The following is a 19381-nucleotide window of genomic DNA, read 5'->3' on the forward strand; positions in this document are numbered from 1 at the left end:
ACCCAGAAAGTCCTCCCACCCAATGTCTCCCCTACTTTCTGGGCCATAATGTCTGGCTTTAGGGACTTTCTCTTCTACAAATGGGGATTTTCCACTAAGTTGTGTCTTTTTTTTTCCCCTAGCAATTAACTATTGACTAGTTAATATTTGAATTCTCCTGCCTTCTAATATTCACTCATTATCACCTAAGAAAAAACAAAGTCTTAAAAGAATAGACCAGAGGTCAGGTATGTTCTCAAGGAGGTAACAAATAAGTAAAGCTCCATTGTGGGGGAGGGGGGCGGGTAATGAAAGGTACCCTGGGCTATGCCACTTACTAATTGTATGCCTTTGTCTTTTCATCTATAAAACTGGACGATAATAATGATTTCTACCTTATAGAGATGTTCCAAGAACTAATAGAACTAAATACTAAATAACAAAGTGCCTAGAATATTATCTGGCACACTATAAGTGCTAATAAGTGTACGTAGCATATATGATCATATGTATAGTAAGTGTATATACATTATATATACATTAAGTATATATGATTAATAGATAATACATATACATATACATATGTATTTAACAAATATTATAATTGTTTCAATTGTTATTTCACCCCATGTACCCAATGGCAGATGCCAAAGAAACTCTTGAATAGCCAGAGACCTTACGCATCCGGGAATGGAACATTTAAAAGAAAAGAGAACAGGGACGCCTGGGGAACTCAGTGGGTTAAGCGTGTGCCTTCGGCTCAGGTCATGATCCCAGAGTCCTGGGATGGAGCCCCGCATGGAGGTCCTTGCTCAGCAGGGAGCCTGTTTCTCCCTCTCCCTGCTTGTGCTCGCTCTCTCTCTCTCTCTCTCTCTGACAAATAAATAAATAAAATCTTTTTAAAAAGAGAGAGAAAAGAGAACAGGCTTTGTCAGACAGAAGAGGGTTTGACACACAACTCTGCCACCTCTAAACTGTGCACATTGAGGACATTACTTAACCTCTCTGAGCCTCAGATTTTTCATCTACAAAATCTGAACGTCTATCTTTTAAATTTACTTTAAGGATTAAGCAAGCTTTTGTTCTCCCTAATCATTTTGAAATTGAATCTCATTCTTTTGGTGATTTCTATCCTTTTGCTGAACTTCACATTTGTTTTCTTGACAAATCAGATTCTAGACTTTGTGCTTTGGACCAAGCTTAGAAGAAACAGTAGCATTGCTTTGGGAAAACAGTGGCAGTACCAGCTAATAATTTCAAATTATTAATGATTTAATGCAGTAGTGAAACGTTAAAAAAAGTACCAATTAACATGCACCAACCTAATAGAGAACAAATACTTACCAAATTGTGGCTAAATCCTTAACCTAAAACAAACTTAGCAGTCCAACCAGGTTTTTTTCTTTTTTTAATGAAATATATTCTACCTATGGAAATAATTAACTGTACTAATCCACAGATTTTACATTGGTCATTTTTCAAAAGTACAAGAATTTAGATTTTCACTGAAGAACAAAAAGTCCCTTCCACGCAGTTCTGCTTGAAAGGAGTATGTGGGTCTGGAGGGGAGGCAGGGAGAAGGAAAAACAAAGAAGAAAAAGCAGTCATGAAAGTACCTATAAACTCCTGAATATTTGGATCTGAAAGAAAAAGAACCTTGTCATGTACCTTCTCACATTTAGTCCTGTTCTTGTAGTGCTGTGATGTGGCACTTAATGCTCTAGGGGACCTAGAGCAAGTGTTACAAATGCAACCAAAAGTCTCATGAAAATGAGCCTCTTAACAGTGTGTGAGCTGGTCTGCAATGGCCTCAGGAAATCCCCCCAGCTATTCACATCCTTTTTATCCACTACATTCTCTGACTCAAAGGGAAACCTCACTTCACCTCCTTGACCAGAATTGAGCAGACATTGATTTGGTTACCTAGTGCTTTATTTATTCCTTTATTAGTCTTCATCATTTGTATTCCACTAGAACAAAAGAATATATCTTTTATTTGCATTAATTTAAGTTTAAAGATGTGCAAGTATGTGTTTGTGGCAGAGTGCCTATTTATGTTTGTGTAAGTTTACGAGTAGATTGCTTTAATTTAAAATATTTTCCATCGAAGCTGTGGTACCTAGAGCCTCACCATCACCATCGTTGTCCTGAATGGCTCTCCTTGACATATTAGCTGAATTCCTAAAACCGTAGCATGGAAAGGGAGCTCTTTAAAAGAGAATCATGTTTTTCTATTCGCTTACATAATTAGTCAGGTCAAGTGTCACATGGGAAAAATAAGTGGCCCGATGCATAATTAAAAAAAAAAGAATCACAACTTTACTTCAGTGATAATGATGCATTTATCTATGGGCATTTTATGTGTCTTAATTGCCCCCAGGAAAAGCCAATAAGAAGTGAACCCAATTAAACAGCAGATATGTTGGAAGCAAGTGCTATGTATAAACCACTGGTACTGGAGGCAATGGGAAGTACAGAGAAGTAGAAGTCAGGGTTTATCCTCAGGCAGCCTATCGTCTAGTTAAGGATACATGACAGAAAAAGTGGAATTGCACACAACAACTGAAGATTTAAATAACAGTGAAGGGTATTCACATGTGTTTTTTGCACAATTATATTAATAATTTATATTAAAATATACCACACAGTTGATTTCTGTTCCATTGGAAAGACTCACTGATTGGGTAACATCTATCCATACAGCCACCAAAATGGCAACAGTCCATGAGATCTTCATCCAAACTTGAATCACAGATTCGTTTAAACAAAGTTTGGACAATTTGGAATTTCACATTTGCATTGTGAAAAAACACATGTCCCTGTAGCTGGTAGCTTTATTACAAATTTTCCTTCAGGAATGCTCATTGAACTACAAGCTATTTCTAAGTAGACGTTTGGTGTTAAAGTAACCAAGGAATGGCCTTTGAAGAGATTTTTTACTACTCCATACCAGCTTTGGATGAAATGCTTTCTTTTGAATGTGTTCTTACTCAGGGAATATGTTCAAAGTAGAGTTGGCCAGGACACAACCATAATAAATTCTGTAGCAGTTTCTATGTAATGTATAAGTGATCACAATCCACCCAGAGATCATACAAGGGCTTAAAGGAAATAACGTCATTAGTTACCACTTTACTCATAACTGACAAAAAAGATTCATGTAAGTTCGGGGGTAAAACCATGGAGACATGCGTGACTTACATGTCTAAAAGTATGCAAACGACCGTGCGAACATTTCTGTACCTCCTGTACTCTTCTGCTGAAGCACAAATAATAATAACATTAGTGATGCAAAGCAAATGGGATCCTTAGTTTACAAAGCATTCTAGATGCATCATCTCGTGATCCTCAGTGTGTGATCTCAACAACTTGTGAGATTGGCAAGGCACACATTATCCACATTTTACAAACGGAAAATCTGTGAGGTTTAAAAGGACAGGTGACTTCCTTAAGGACACAGAGCTCTTAAAAGGCGCAGCGGCTTCTGATGCTCCCATTGTGACTGGCTCAGAGGAGACAGGAATCCAGACAAGGAGCCTTTGCCCGCCACAGCTATCCTGCGAGGTACGCAGGAATTGCCAAAGTGCCACCTGTTGACTTAAATCTTCAGAGGATGGAAGAGCCTTCAGGCCAAAAGGCATACTTGCTATGATTTCATGCGAGAGGGAAAAAGCATGGTGAGCTGTCTTTTATAAAGTGCTTTTCCCTCCACTCATACAGAGTCCTTGGTAAATTCTGAGAATTTTCATACTTATTGATTGGATAAAATCCTGATGATTTTCCATGAAAATCATGGTTTTGTCTGATCTAGTTGTGTCAGAGTTTTTTTCCCAACCCCCTAAGAGCTTAGGATTTGATATCTTTAAAAGTTTTCTCTTTTTTTAAGATTTTCTTTTTATTTATTAGAGAGAGACCGAAAAGAGCACAAGCAGGGGGAATAGCAGAGGGCAAGGGAGAAGTGGGCTCTCCGATGAGCAGGGAGTCTGACCCGGGGCTTGATCCCAGAACCCCAGGATCATGACCTGAGCCGAAGGGAGACACTTAACTGACTGAGCCACCCAGGTGTCCCTGAAAAAAGTTTTAATCCTAATCTAGATATTCCTCCCACCTGTCAAAATTTATGTCTGTTCTTTTGAAAACTTTGTGAATAAAATCAGTTGTCTTTGAGCTGGCTTCCTGGAGTATCTTACTTATTTAAAAATACGGTATGGAAATGATGGAGATCTGGGGCCACTTTACTAAAACTGGATGTCACTGGGAATTGATAAAGAAGTGTGGCTCTGAATCCCAGAAGCCACAGCCTTCATTGGCAATATAGAATTCAGAGCTGTCACTAAATTTTGCTACCTGATGAATAGAAAGGTGGAGTTTCAAGACAAGAAATTCAGCACTTAGTTCCAGAGACTAATAACGTCAGTGGCTCCTCCGTTCAGTGCTGCATCCGCTGCAAGTCTACAGATCCAGCCTTCATTTTGGCTTGCAGAATTAGACCTGGCATCTTGAGCTTCTTGAATTTTTAGTATTATTACTTCTAGCCCCAGCTAATGCAAAAAAGCAAGGCAATATCCCTAACACCTTGGTCTTAGGACACTCACGATCCAAATGAATGTTTCTTCCATAATGATAGCCCTGCAGTTATAACATGTTTTCATATTCATGATCTTTTTAAGTCCTACATTAGCCTTATGCATGGACAGGGGGACCCAGTAGTAGTAGTAGTAGTAGTAGTAGTAGTAGTAGTAGTAGTACTATCCTCATCATCATCATTCATGATGTATCAACATCATCATTCCCATTTTATAACTGAGGAGATAAACAGACTGAGAACATGATCTGTGGGCACATCGCTGGTGACAGAGCCACAGTTATATCCAGGTGAGCAGGTGACCTCACTCATAGCCCATGTTTTTCACCAAGCTTGCCAAGGCTCATTGATTTGCCCCATGACAGGGATTCTCAGCCAGGCTTTAAAATTACCTAGAGGGATTTTTAAAACATAGGCTCTGACGTATCCACCTCTGAGTGTCTGATTCGCCAGGTCTGCAGTAGAGTCCAAGAATTTATTTCTCCAACAATTTTCTGGGCAGTGCTGATGTTGCCAAGGAGCACTGTTTTAGGAGCACTGTTCTACAGATTATATGCAGTGACTGAATGACAATGATACATTAAGGCAAGATAGTCTCATAAGGAGAAAGTCTATTTTGTGTGATGCTGCCTCATGCCTCATTCTTTTCTTTATTTCCGACTTCCGCTGGGAAAGAACAGAATAAATGCGGGGAGAAGGGCTGGCAAAAGGGCACCTCACTGTATAGAATACTGAAGAATTGGACAGCAAAACCCTTCAGTTTGCTTCTAACTAGTAGAACCTACTGTCGTTGGTTAACTTGAAGATATGATTGCCAACCCAGCAATGAAGAGCCGCTAAAAGACTGGACATGTGGAAATGTGATTAGATGGATCTGTAGACAACTGATCCATTAATCAATAATCTTTAGAGGGATTTCTCCATGTCAGCCTAGAAGGATATTCTTAATGGCAAGAGAGAGAGACCCATTCTTGACCTATCCTAGTCAATATTTTTCTGGAGACTGTTGAAAAGTCCCTATATCACTGGCTCATTTTGAGTCAACAAGGTAATACATCTACTAAATATATAAATAAAAATATCCATATTTCCTTATCATCTGCTAAATATACGTATTAAAATATAAAAAAGAAGTAGCTTGCCTTTTCTAGCTTCTGGAGGCCATCTGTACTCCTTGCCTTATGACCCTTTTCACCAATAACTCCAGCCTCTTGTCTCCGTAATCATATCTCCTACAACTAGCTCTCATCCTCCTGCCCCTCTCTTATATGAGCCCCTGTGATTACATTTAGAGCCTACCTAGATAATACAGGATAATCTCCCCATCTAAGTACCCTTAGTTTAACCACATCCCTTTGCCATACAAGGTAACATTCATAGTTTCTGGGGGTCAGGACATGGATATTTTTTTGTGGGGTCATTATTCAGGCTACCGTTGTCCCTTTGTGATGTGTTTCTCGGACTAAATTAAGAATCCGGTAATTCTTTCTCGGCATGAGTATTTAAGAGGTTCTTTAACAAAGAAGAGGGCATGATACCAGGAAACAGAAGAACCGTGTTCCCATACTGGCTTTGCTTCCACCAAGTTGTGTGACCTTAAGCTCATCTGACAAAATGTTCCGGGGGATGTTTCAGCTCTTCTCTGTAAACTGACAGAACCAGAGAATCTCCTGAATGCTTCCCATGTCTAAGATTCTGTGCTTCCTTAAGCCTAGCCACCTGTTTCTAGATGATATTTCAATGTAAAGGCAAGAGCTTGCTTACCATCTCTAATATTCAGAATAAATCTTGTTCACTTTTCTTTTGAATTCAAAATTCACTTAAATTTTGGATTTAGAATGTGCTGTCTGAGGACTTCTTGCTGTAAAAATCATGGCAAAGCTAGAAGAATCACCAATACAAGTGATTTTGCTAGTTAATTCTTAAATATCCTATCCAGTAGTATTACTTTAGTCTAAGCATCAAATCACCAGTCTTGTACATATTGGACACGTGAAGCACCGAAGGAATACACTAGAATTTCACGTGAGGAACTAAGAACAGTCGTTGCTGCTAGCTCCTTTGAGATACCGTCTACCACCATGGGCAGGTGCGATCCTGAGCAATACATTAAATAAGCCAAACAGAGGGTAAAGACCTTGTCCCAGAGATCTCAGTCTCAGGGCATGAATGACTGTTGGGAGCCATGAGGCCTGGTCAAGGGCACTGCCCCACTAGGTTAAGGTTTGAACTGATGCAGGCCTAATCCTGCCGAGGGCCGGACAGCCCCGCAGATAAGCATGGTCTGATAGCCTCTTGCATTTTCCTCTGATCCCCATATCTCTCTCAAACAAAGAGCCCCTTGCTTATATGCCGCCAACATCTCTCAGGCTTATGGGCCGGAGCAACTCCAAGGAGGTAGATTATTCTGTACCTAGGACAATGGAGAACTTTAGAGGTGTACCACAACAGACTGTTTCCTCCCTAGGTTGATGTTTTCCAAGGCTTTCACAGCCAAGCCAGTGATATACACCCTGCCTCCTGCAAAGGTAACACCTTCTCGTTCCTACATCTCTCCTATATACTTAGTTTCTCCAGATAGCTTCTCGTTTTCCATTAACCTATATCTTGTTTTCCTACGGTTCTTTACTATCTAGTTCATCCCTATAGCTTCTTGTTTTCCATTAACCTATACCCTGTTTTCCTGCAGACCCCAGAATAAGTTGCCAAAAAGCACATATTTGTGCTACCTCCCAAGGCTTTCTGAGGGACATGATTACTCAAGAAGCAAGACCCTGTCCCCCATCCCTGGCGCCAGTCTGTCCCCATTATAGCTTAGCTAGAATAACATGTGCTGAACAAAGGGGAGTTATCTGATGAGTGCTTGAGTCCTTTGATGTCCTTGTACGAATGTAACCCCCTACCCCAAGTAAATTGCCTATATAAGAAGCTCTAAAATCAGAATAAAGATGGAGATGTCTGACTGCTGACCAGAACTCGCTCTGCGGCTCTCTCATTCCTCTTGCCGACACCGCCCCTCCTTTGGGGACACCTGGACCTGCCGAAGCTGGACCCCAGCAAATGACACACTCGAGGATAGTCACTGAGTGCTGTCATCATTGCAGGGGTCAAAGAGGTGGCAAAGGGCTAAGGTTTTATTCTTTTATTATTATTTTTTTAATTTGTCTTCTCAGATAAGGGCATGGAACATGATCATTGATCCTCTAAAGAAAATAGGGCTAGTTTGGTACAAATCTCTCTACAGCATTAGAGTCATCCCACAAACACCCATTTTCAATGATGATTTACCGAGGGCCACAAAGAATAATTTGGAGGAAGTTTATAGGAAGGAAAGCTTTGAGAGCTGAACCAGAAAAGGTGCTTGAAAGTAAATCAAATAATGGCATACACTGAGTTATAGCATTTATTATTATGTGCAGATATGCATGGAATTTTGAACTAAAAGCCAAAGAAGCGAAGGTTCTAGAAACTCTCATGCACAGTAAATAAATTAACCCTTTATTCTCTTACTTTCCATGCTCCCTATATTTTGTGACTTGTTCATACACATGTACACTGAGAAGGACTAATAAGCCATGCTCTACCCTGGTACATTCAACTATTTGTGTACATGATTCAAATACATGCCTGCAGATTTTCTTCAGTCTCCTGTGGACACAGTCAGTGTTTCAAAGACCAAGAGTTCTTTGGGGAAAAAAAAGAAGGGTTGTGTGTGTTTATGACTGTCAAAGTTTCCTAAGCTTATTAAGTTGGGGTCCTGTGTCCTTTCCTTCTATAATTTGAAGATTATTCTAGGAATATGTTTGGCGAAGAAAAAAACCTGCCAAATAAGTCAGGGTCTGATAACTGTATTAATGACTACTCTAAAACCCCTGAGTTCAGTATACTATACCATTCAGAACCTAGTGTTACTTTCTACTTTAAAAGATCAGTTTTCCTTGCTGTTGTGTTGTTTTTTTTTTTTTTTTATGCTAGAAACAATACGGTATAAGGAAGTCGGCTTATCATGAGCAGGTCATCAGCTCTTGAAATATCTGCCCTTGAGAAAAAAAAAATATATGATTGGAATCCTGTCACCAAGGAAATGGTTTAAAAATCTGTTTATTTCAAATATTAGCTTCAACTAGTTATCTTTATTTTGCAGTGACTTCAATTCTTTTGCCCATTCACTTATTTATTACGTGGCCTCTACACAGTAATCCCTTAGAAAAAAGAATACCCTGTATTACTATGCAAACCTTAAATATAACTATATGTTTTTGTGTGTTCCCATGCTTTTTTAAAGAGCACATTTGTGACAGGAAATGAAGAATGGCATAGTCGGGGAAAAATTAAAGAGACACGATGTAATTATCCGAACTGGAATTAAGCCAATTAATAACCCGTGTGCTAACACTACCCTCAAAGTGCTGAAAATGCCGTCAGATATTTAAATGTCCTGGGTGGCCAAAGGCAGCCATCTTCGCCTCATCCATTTTCAACACCACACAGGGACATGCCTTACCCTGGCTTCAGAGGATGGCCTGCCACTTGAAGCGGGCTGCCGAATAGATACAGGTACAGATTATATAATCTGAGCACAAGATTCTCTCCAGTGATTGTGCACAGATTTCCACTTAGTTTTTAATGAAATCAAAATGCTGGTGTTGTATGCACTTGCTCATTTATTCAACACATCGTTACTGGATGAGACCTACCGTGTGCCCACCCAGCATCGTGGCTAAAGATACAGGCTTCAGAGTCCTGGATTTCCTCCCCAGCTCCACACCTGCTAGCAGCGAGCTCTTGAGCTCAGTTTCCTTTTCTATGAAATGAGGCTTCGTAGTGCCTAAATCTTAGGGGCGCCGTGACACGAATGTAGGGCACAAATGTAAAGTACTTAGCAGAGTGCTTGGCACAAATTAAGTACTCGGTAATATGTTGGTTATTATTATGAGCTGGGAAATAGACCGACGTCTGGGTAGAAAGAGATCAAACAGTCCTCAGATGATCTTTGAAGTCTGAATTCTAGAACTTGGGATGCTAAACTTGATAATCTCTACTGCCAACCCTTTCTCATCGAAATCTATATATTAGATCCTTGCTTTGCTTGAATATTTCTGTCCTGAACCTACGTGCTTTGAACACAACACACTCAGCACACCCGTAGTGTGCAGTTTTCTTTATTTACACCCTTATTTTATGCCTGCCTCCATAGTAATTACCATGTAATACCATCTATGGACTTTATATATGTTAGCTCATGTCATGCTCAAAAAAACCCTATGGATTAATAGTATCACCTTTTACAGATAGGGAAACTGAGGTTCTGAGAGTGGCCATGACTTCTGCAGTGTTGTAAAGGTCTGTTTCACTCCAAAGCTCATTCCCTTTTTCACCTGGTTCACCCAGGATGAATTTACTGAGCACTTCCCTGCTCTGCTCTGGGCTCTTGCCTATCTGGTGCTTTGAGGCATGCAGGAGGACCCACCAATGTGAAAACCAAGAGTCCTTCCTCCCCCTAAACTGACTGATTGTGGGCCCTGTGTTTTAGACGGGTCACAGCAGCCATTGTTAAAGCAGTTGATGTGCAAATTAGCTAAATGACTCTGGCTAAGGCTTCTCTCAGTTTACCTGCCCTCCAGTGGGCTCCCAGGTGCCTGACATTTCTTTCAGTTTTCTTCTTCCACCCTAAGTAGCAACAGAAGTATGACTGAGAGAGAGTGTTCACTTTTATATACACCACGATTCTTGTTTCAGGACAAGAGACTTAATCTGTGCAGGAACATCTGACGGCTCTGCTATCTTCATGAGCACCTCTTTCGCCCCTTTAAAACAAAAAAGTACCTTCCGTTATCTGTTGTCAGCAGGGAGATCCTTACTGAATATGATCATACGTTTCCCCCTCAAAAAAAGATACCATCGAGTATGTGGGCAGATAATACAGTTCCCCAAATTTCCTATTTTAGAAGCTCATTTCAGTTGAGATATCTAGGAAAAGTTGCCCACAGCTAATCTTCCAGGTAGCAAATCTCATCAGTGATTTAGAAGGGCATTGTAGGCTGAAAGCCTCAATCTTTCACCCACAATGTACCTATATTTTAAAAAATGAGTTATAGGAAAGAACGACATCTTCCTACATGGTGATACACAGCAGATGAGAATCGCAGACTCTGGGAGCAGTCTTTGTAGACGGACCCACTGACCTTCTTGAGCTTGGAACGTGGCAAGACCAACTAGCTCTATGTTGCTGAGACAGGGGCTTCTACAATGCTGTATTTTTCTGCTTTGCTCTGAGCCTGAATTAAGACTTAAATCCCTATCTCTAGAATTCAAAATGGACAAGAAAATATTTCCACGTAGCTGTTTAGGCATTTTAAAAACTGGAGGCTTGTGCACTCACTACAGAATGGAGGAATCTTGTTATTCTGGAGACAAGGGTGACATCCATACCTGTTGGGTCAGGGTCTGTGAAGGAAGCTGGAGGTTAGCTGGGATGACAGAAAGAGCACCAGCCTGGTGGGCCGCTGGGGCCCTGGGTTCCAGTGTCCTTGCTACTGCCTTTGAGATTCATTAGCCTGAGACTCTGGGCCTCAGTTTCCTCGTCTGCTAAATGAGGGCGTCGGGGAGATTGATCTCCGTGGCTGTTTCCGGCTCTGGTATTCTCTGGGTCTGCGAAGCGCCTTCGGTGTCTGCCATAGTCTGCCTTGCCAGCTCTGTTTGTCACAAAGATTAATCCATTTTAACTGTACCTTCGAGCGCTCCCGGGAGAGAGGATGGATGGATTGTTTTGCACCTATTATTACATCAGAACTTTTGCCTTTTTAGACGAGATCGTGCCGTGCCTAAAATCTGCCTGCCTGTCTGCCCACTGACTTTGTCTGTGCTGATGTCTTGCCACGGTGCCTCTTCTTCCAGCATCCATCTCCCTCCAAGATCTAGACTCGGCATCTGACTGTACCTGTCTTGTTCTCTGCAGCATCTGTCTGCTACACTCCTAGACCATCGTTAATAAACTTTCACACATTACACGCAGACCCTAATATGTTGGCACCCGCGCATAAATACCTACCGTTCATAAAACTCAGGGAGAAACTCCATTTTTTTAAAGACCTCTATCTAGTGCCATTTGTATTTGCACTTTTTGTTTAGTTGTAAGTTTTAATAGTTCCCCCTTTGAGGATTTGTCAGTACGAGCAGTATTGCTTATCAGAACACACCAACAGTCTTTTTGTAATATTCGCTTTTCCCCTTTGGTTCAGCCGAGCCTGCTGACAGATCATTCAAATTCAATTGTTTTATGTCTAAGCCGAACAGCTAATTAAAGTAGGGATGATTAACCTGACTGGCAGTGTCGCTCTCCCTCGCGCTCTCTCTCCCTCTCCCTTTCTCTCTCTCCCTCCCTCCTGTTCCAATCAGTCTTTTTCTCACACTCTCTCTCTCCTTCCGTGTGTGTCTCTCTCTCTCTTCCTCTCTCTCTCTCTCTCTCCCCCCCCTCCCTCTCTCCCCCCTCTCTCTTCCTCTCTCGGTCTCTCTCTCCCTCCTTCGGTTGGTCTCTCTCTCTCTCTCTCTCTCTCTGTCTCTTGCTCTACTGTTTTTTTTTTCCTCTCTCTCTCTCCTAAACGTGGTCTGCTTGCTGATGGCAGAATGGCACTCGGAGATTTGTGCATTGTGTCTGGTTTCCTACGGGCAGGCTGACCCAGTGCCTCCAGGGACTTATCAATAGACCACTCAGAAGAGACACAGACAGGAGAGAGGAGGAGGGGTGGGGGGAGAGAGAGAGAATCAATATCAAGAATAGAAGGAGCTCCGAAGCCATTTTTTTTTTAAAGAAGTATCGGGACTTGGGAGAGGGTGACAAAGAAGGTTTTTCAAAGAGGCAGTGGAGGAGGTTCTAATAAATTTGGAAGGAAACAGTTCCCTGTCTTGGGAAAAGGAGAACTCCTGACTGATTAGCATTCACACCAGGTATGAGATGTTCGCTACCCCTTATCACTGTGTCGCAACCGAGATGGAAAAGCCTTTTTTTTTTTTTTTTTTTTTTAGGAGACTGAGGGAGCATGTATTTCGCTGTGTTTGTTGTTGGGGGGTAAGGGGGGTGGCGTGAGATCTGTGGGCATTTGTGTATGGGAGCAGAAAGAATGGAAGCAGTACAACGGGGGGTGGGAAAGAGTATGGAGTATGTTACTGTCTTCCCTGTCTTTGTGCACCCCTGGGGGGTTACCCAAGTTCATTTCTAGCAGGTGGATTTGGACGGGAGTTACTTAACGCTTGACCGCCAGTTTTGAAAAAAAAGAAAAAGAAAAAAAAACGTTCCTTCCTATGTCTATTAAAGGAAGCTCCAATTTCTCTCTCTCTCTCTCTCTCTTCCCTTCTCTCTCTCTCCCCCTCTCTCTCTCTCTCTCTCCCCCTCTCTCTCTCTCCCTCTGCCCCCCCCATCTCTCTTCCCCTCTCTCCCTCTCCCTCTCTCTTCTTTTTTTCCTCTTCTAACCAGACAGCGGGAGGGTTCCTGGCTCCCAGCCAGCCCAAAAGCCTCTAAGTGTTTTGCACTTGTTTCAGGGAGTAGCTGCCCGGGGATTTTTCAGCATTTTCACTAGAGAACAAAGAGTTCTTTACAAAGGGAAGGGGTGGGGGGGGAGTGAGCTTAATGTCTGATATATGTTTTTCTATTTTTATTAGTTTTTTGCCTAAAAAGAAAGAGACAGGAACAGAACATTCACTCTATAAAGACACAAAGACATTCAAAAGAAATCGAGTTATCTTTTCTACCCATCACCCCAATATGTATACATAAAAAATAAAAAGGAAAAAGACTAATGAAGTTGGATATGTTGCTCTTTTCTCCTCTTTTAATCTTTCTAAATCCAACTGTTCTTATGCTCACTCTATATGCTATTTTTTCTACTCACAATAAAAGTTGTTCAGGATGCATCTTCTCTTCTCTCTTTACCCCTTCTGGGTCCCCAAAATCCTGTGGAGGAGAGAATGAGAGTACAGCTAATAATCGGTGTAGTGGCGAGAACATCTTCCACTTTCGCCACTTAGGTAAAAAGTTAATTAAGGAATTTGGGCTCCCCAAATACCAATGGGGTGCATTAGTTCCTCCAGCCTCACAAGTTCTTGCATGCATCTGTTTGAAAGGTACCGCCTGTGTCACTTGTCAGTTATTAAGAAGAGGTACTAAGGGAACAGATAGTTGTATTTTATTTTGGTTTCCATCTAATTACGTCAATGACAAAAATCCCCAGAGAGATTACTTGCCCCATCCATGATACACTAGTTTAAGCGAAATGTGGTCTGGACAGAGATTTTTCTACGATTCTGATTGCCATGTAGCTTTGTGTTGGCCACTTGATTTTTTGCCTGTGCTTGTATATTTTTACCATGAATTTGTGTTTGTAGCAAACATTCCAGAATGCTTATCATTTTCAAATTAATGCTCCGACAAAAGGAAAAAGAAATCAGCGTGTGAACTGTATGTGCAAAACGTACTGAGCAATCTCCTCATTTATAAATGGGTTTACATCTCTATACTAATATTCTTGAATTATAAACTCAAGAAAATGTTTTCTTTCTAAAAGTTCTCCCCCTAATGCATTTGTATCTCGATTGTCATTTGGAAATCTTCTTAAGGTACATAACAGACATGAAACTGAAAGAGGGGAGAAAATGCAAAAGCACTAGAAAAAAATGCTTAAATATGTATTATGTACAGTACCTAAGTACAGATAAGTGTTTTACTAAGTGAAAATGAGCTACAACAGTTGTTTCAAGATTCAGAAACTCTTTTCTTTCTTTTCTTTTCTTTTTTTCCATTCACTGAAAATATAATCTATTCCTGTCCCTGGGGAGAAAAGCTGTGGGGAAAATATAGATATATACATTTTTCCATATTTTTAGAATGCATTTATGTAACTGCTTCTTAAGAGTGTAACACATATCAGGGGAGAGTGTGATGTCTACTAGTCAGTAAACCCTTCTGGCTGGGAGGTGTGAGCGCCTTATGTTTGAAGTAACTTGATAACAAGGAGTCTTTTCGGGAAAACTTACTGTGTATGTGTTGCCTCAGTAATGACCCTCAGAGAAAAAAACAAGAGCTAGGTGGCCACTTGAACTCTCTGAAAGACATTAGATTTAGGGGACCTTTTGACAAATCCAAAATTTTTTAGGGTAGCTCCCTTCTTATAGTTGTGTTTTCTTCGGGAAAATTCTTGTATTGCCTCCAGACTTTTCTATCTTTTTGTAAAGATTTTTAATGCTTCTAATAGTGCTTCCAGAGAAAAGGATCTTTAAAAAGAAAGTCATCAAAATAGGAGAAAGCAACTCGGTCTTTAAAAAGTTTTATATTGAAGGCAAGAGCTTCCCCCCACCCCCAATTTGGCTTGTTTCTGCTTTTTTTTCCCCCCGAACTCTTTTGTTGCTGTGGGCTGTTGTGCTTACAGTTTTGGTTTTTGTTTTGTTTGGGGTTTTTTTGCTTTTGCTTTTTTTGTTGTTGTTGTTGTTGTTGTTGTCTCTCTCTCTCTCTTTTTTTCTTTTTTTTTCAGCATGACCATGGGGGTCTGTGGAAGGGGCAGAAGGGGTATGGTAAGAGGCTGTTACTGAAAGCTGCTCTAGCCCCTCTTGATCTCAACTCAGGCAGCTCCTATCAGCTAGTTGTGCCGCCAAGAGTACAGTGAAAGGTGATAGCTGTCATTCTGGGATTCTTCGTGGATCTGACCTGAGAGTAACACATTCACAGTCGAGGAGAAAAGGGAAAAAAAATAGAGGAGGAGGAAAGAAAAGCTCTTTGAGCTGGAATACACTGGCCCTTTCTTCCTGTAGGCAATCCGCTCCAGTTCTTGGCGACGTGTCCTGCACTATCAGATATCATATGACTTTTTATTTAGATTCCTTTTCGGAGAATGGCCTGTTAGGACTCTGTTTGTTTTCTTTTATTTAATTTCCTTCTCCCCTCACCCGCTAGTCTTGTGTATCTGTGTGTGTGAGAGAGAGTGTGTGTGCGCGCATGCATATGTGTGTGCAATTTTTATCTTTGTTTTTGTTCTGTTGATCTGATGCTTTTTTTAAGGACAAAGCTTTAATTATTTCAGTATACTGGTTTAATCACTTGCCAAAAAGAAGCCTCATTTTAGGCTTTTTGGGGGGTCCATTTTTAAACGTATCCATTAACGCAGGAGGCTAGAGATCTGAAATGCCTGCTGGTCAGCCCTTGGCCCACTCCCTCACCTTCGAGTAAACCTCCCTTCATCAGCATGCAGGGCAGTGGGAGTTAGGAAACACCTGTGCTGAGTTCAGAGGGAAATAAAAGTAGAAGCAACTTCTTCAAATCTGCACTCCTAGTTTCACTTTAATAAACTTTTTTTTTTTAATCGTTGGGCTTTTTTTTTTTTTTTTTTTTTGGCACCCTCTGTTGCATTTGAAAGCATCAGAGATCCTGAACGATGTTTCTGTGGAGCTTTTGTGAGGTCCGCTGGGCACCCCTGGAAAGTAGAGCAGGGGCTGAAAGTCATTCAGAGACTTCGGAATTAAGTGGGAGATTTCAATAAGATCTGTGAGAGCTGTGGGCCGTGCAGGGTTTGGTGATAGATGGTGAAATGGAATACTTGGGGATCCTCAAGGAGGAGAAAGAGAGAAATTCCCAGGCAGGGGTAACACAGGCATTCCTGCTGCACTGAGTACTTTGAGAATCACAGTCAATCACATTTTTATTTTATGTAAGTTACAGTTTAGCCAACTGATAGGCGATTACCTTCTCTCCTTGCTTCCTATATAAAACAGAGGAATTAAAATAACATTATTCCAGGATTTCTCCTAAATTTTCGATGATTTTTCTTTTTCAGTTTTGGAGAGTTCGGATTTTAGTTAGCGAAAGAAAAACATAACTTCTCTAGCTGTTTAAATGATTGGTTTGCTTATATGTTACCTTATCTATACATGACATGATATATCCTGTTTGTATGAGGATTTTTTTTTTACATAGTAACAAGCCAAGCTGCTCTGAGCGTTCAGATGACCATTACATTCTTTAAGCCCATAGTTCTTAGTTCCTTGTTACTTTCTCTGAAATGATTTTTCACAGACCTTCAATTTCTAATGCTTATCTCCGCCAGAGGTGAGTTCTGTTGAAACTTGGAGGGAAATTTATTCCACCCCTTTAAGAGTACCCAAAAGGGAAGGGAGAACTATTTTTCGTTCAACAAAAAATTTTAGAAGCCTTTTTCCCCCAGCGGAAAACTCCAAAACAGCTTTGTCTCAGAACGTTAAACTTGGCATGGATAAGAAATGTGAGTTTTGCTTTGTTTGAGGAAATTTGTTTTTGAAACAACAATGTTATAAATATTTTCAAATTGCCTGCTGAGCATGCGCTGTATCTGACTTTATTCATAGTTTTAAACACACACCAAAGTGCAGTCTTCTGAATGGCCACAGGTAAGGCTGTTGATTTGTATGATCTTTCTCAGAGCTACTTTCCGTGAGTCTACTCTGTTTTCCAGAAGGGAAAGGGCGAGAGCTGAGGTTAGACCTGGACTCCCTTCTAAAAATCATAGAGCAAATGTAGATTCCCCCAATAAGGCTTGTACATTATACTTAGGGTAAGTACTGTTCAACTTTCCTTTCTTACAGGAGTCGCTTGCCTTAACTTTTCAGCTTAATAATAGCAAAGGAAATTAGGAAAAAATTTAACTCAATGAGGTATTTGACTGAAGTTGGAAATTTGCAGATTTTTTAAGGACATCTATTGTGCATAAATTTGGGGATACGAGAATTTGCCAGTGAAATGATAGCAGCTCTGTGCTTACAGAGAAAAGATGTGCTAGTCTGAACATGCCTGATCTCATCTGGAATCGAAAGCTAAATCTAGGTGGGCCTGTAATAATACCAGAAAAGGAACACATGTATCTTTTGTGCAACCTTTTTTTTCTTTTTTTTTTCTTTTTTTTTTTTTTAAGCCAGGCTTCCAAAGGGAATGACAAAGAAGTAGGTTCTCCTCTTGCTTAATAAGCAGTCATATTTTAGCTTCTGGAGATATGTGTTTTCAGTTGTTTGGGGCTGTTTTGTTTTGTTTTGTTGCTGCCACTACTGTTGGAAGTATATTCTTTCCTGTCAGTGATTGTTAACACTTTCTGTTTTTCAGAAGGGCTTTATCTCCATTAACTCCTTTTGATGTTTCCCACTTGGTTACCTTTCTCATGTCTGCGATGACCCTCCCAGGCTTCGCAATTCTGATCAATTCTTGCCAGAGTGTATTTATTCATTCGCTGTTTGTTATAGTTATGATGGAGATAATCTCGTTTTTCAGGTCATTATAAGTAGCCAAACAAATTTCATTTTGAGGTGAAATTTCTCATACTTGTTCTTGACTCAGAATGAACTTGTCCTGGAAAGGTTTAAAAAAAATGCAATTAGCCGTTTTGGGGTTTTTTCGTTTTTTTTTTTGTTTTGTTTTGTTTTTTTAGAACTAAATTTGTTAATAAATGCAGAGGGATTATTTTACAAAATACCTACTGATGTGCAATGTTTTTCCAATTTGTCTTTCTTTTGATGCTTTAAAACAGAACCTGAAAATTAAATGTATTTTAAAAAGGAGAAAAAACCCTGCCAGGTTAATGCTGGTATTTTAAATGCCCAATTTAAAATAATGCAAAGTTTTGATTTCTATGCAGCTTATCACCTTGCAAAGTCAGTCAGTAATACTTCGTGCAGATACGCATAAATACACACACATACACACGCAGAGATACAACTCCCATTTTACATTTATATTAATTTTATTTTTACATAAAAGAAGATTAGCATTAACGCAAACTTTTATTAATTTATTATATTCTATTTTTTATAATTTAGAAATTTAGTTAACAGTTGCCTCCCTCTGATTATTTAATATATGTATACACTTATAATGTCTATTTGTATTCTAATAAGGTATCTTAATTTATAGAGTATTTTTAGAAGTCATTCACACTCGAATTTTATGCAGCTATATTAACGTTTGAGTTTATTCAGATGTGGTTTGCTTTGTTCCATATCTTACTATGTTAAAAAGTTTTTCACTTTCCCAATCTGGAAAGACTATGGGATTTTTCCCTATATATGACTTCTGTGTATCTTCATTATTCTGGAAAAGAAACTTTCTAACCTTGTGATGTCTGGAAAGCCTTCAAACAAGTGGGAGAAGTAATCTTTACCTTGCGACTCCCCAAAACTCCCACAGTGTTTGCCCTCCCTGTACCACCACTAGCAACCCTGAAAAAAACAACAATAATAAACATAATATGATAATTTTTCTGATCACAGAACCAGGAAATACCAAAGAAAATTGTGGCATATGTAGGCAAATGCCAAGAGCTCCTCCAGTAAGATCAGCTGTTTTTGTACTTTTTTTTTTTCTCTCCTGAATTTTGTTTGTGACTTTTTTGGCTTGCTGAAGCATATCCCCATAATCTTACGAAGCCACAGCAAATTCCCAATGCCACAACAACATTGTGCAGCTGGGGAGAGCCCAGAAGACCTGATCCTGGGTGGCTGCAGACTTCCCCGCAATGATGCAAGGCAGGCGTAAGTAGGCTATGCTTCTCTTTGCTTTTTACCTGGGCTGCCAGCCAGCCAGGTAGAGTGATTTTCTCTCTGTTGCTTTCCCCCTTCACTATGTAGGGCTTTTCCTTCAGTAACCAATGGCTTCCTGCCTCTTTCCAAGGATGGTTTATATAGCAAAGCATCCCATTTTTCTTTTATTCTGAAACATAAAAAGCTTTGGAGATTGGGAAGGGTGAAGGAAAGGGGCTCAGAATATCTGGGAAATACTCAAAATGGCCTGAGTCAAAGCGGTTTGGGGGCTAT

The 19381-nt window shown here is 40.2% G+C and overlaps 1 long non-coding RNA gene across 3 annotated transcripts in view; it reads right to left on the bottom strand.

Annotated features, from left to right (window-relative positions):
* LOC111150989 overlaps nucleotides 1–13693 on the bottom strand; it is a 23318-nt gene extending 9625 nt beyond the window's left edge. Inside the window, exons 1-3 of one of the 3 annotated variants that reach the window (XR_002640830.1) lie at nucleotides 13453–13693; nucleotides 10997–11259; nucleotides 8517–10371 (exon numbers count right to left, since the gene is read on the bottom strand). This is a non-coding gene — a long non-coding RNA (uncharacterized LOC111150989). Of the gene's footprint in view, nucleotides 1–8516; nucleotides 10372–10996; nucleotides 11928–13452 lie in introns of those variants that run through there. The other 2 variants (XR_002640829.1, XR_002640826.1) reach the window with 2 other exon arrangements.
* Nucleotides 13694–19381: the final 5688 nt, after the last annotated feature.

Source organism: Enhydra lutris, unplaced genomic scaffold (genome assembly GCF_002288905.1).
Source record: "Enhydra lutris kenyoni isolate GAN:26980312 unplaced genomic scaffold, ASM228890v2 scaffoldscaffold2, whole genome shotgun sequence".
NCBI lineage: Eukaryota > Metazoa > Chordata > Mammalia > Carnivora > Mustelidae > Enhydra > Enhydra lutris.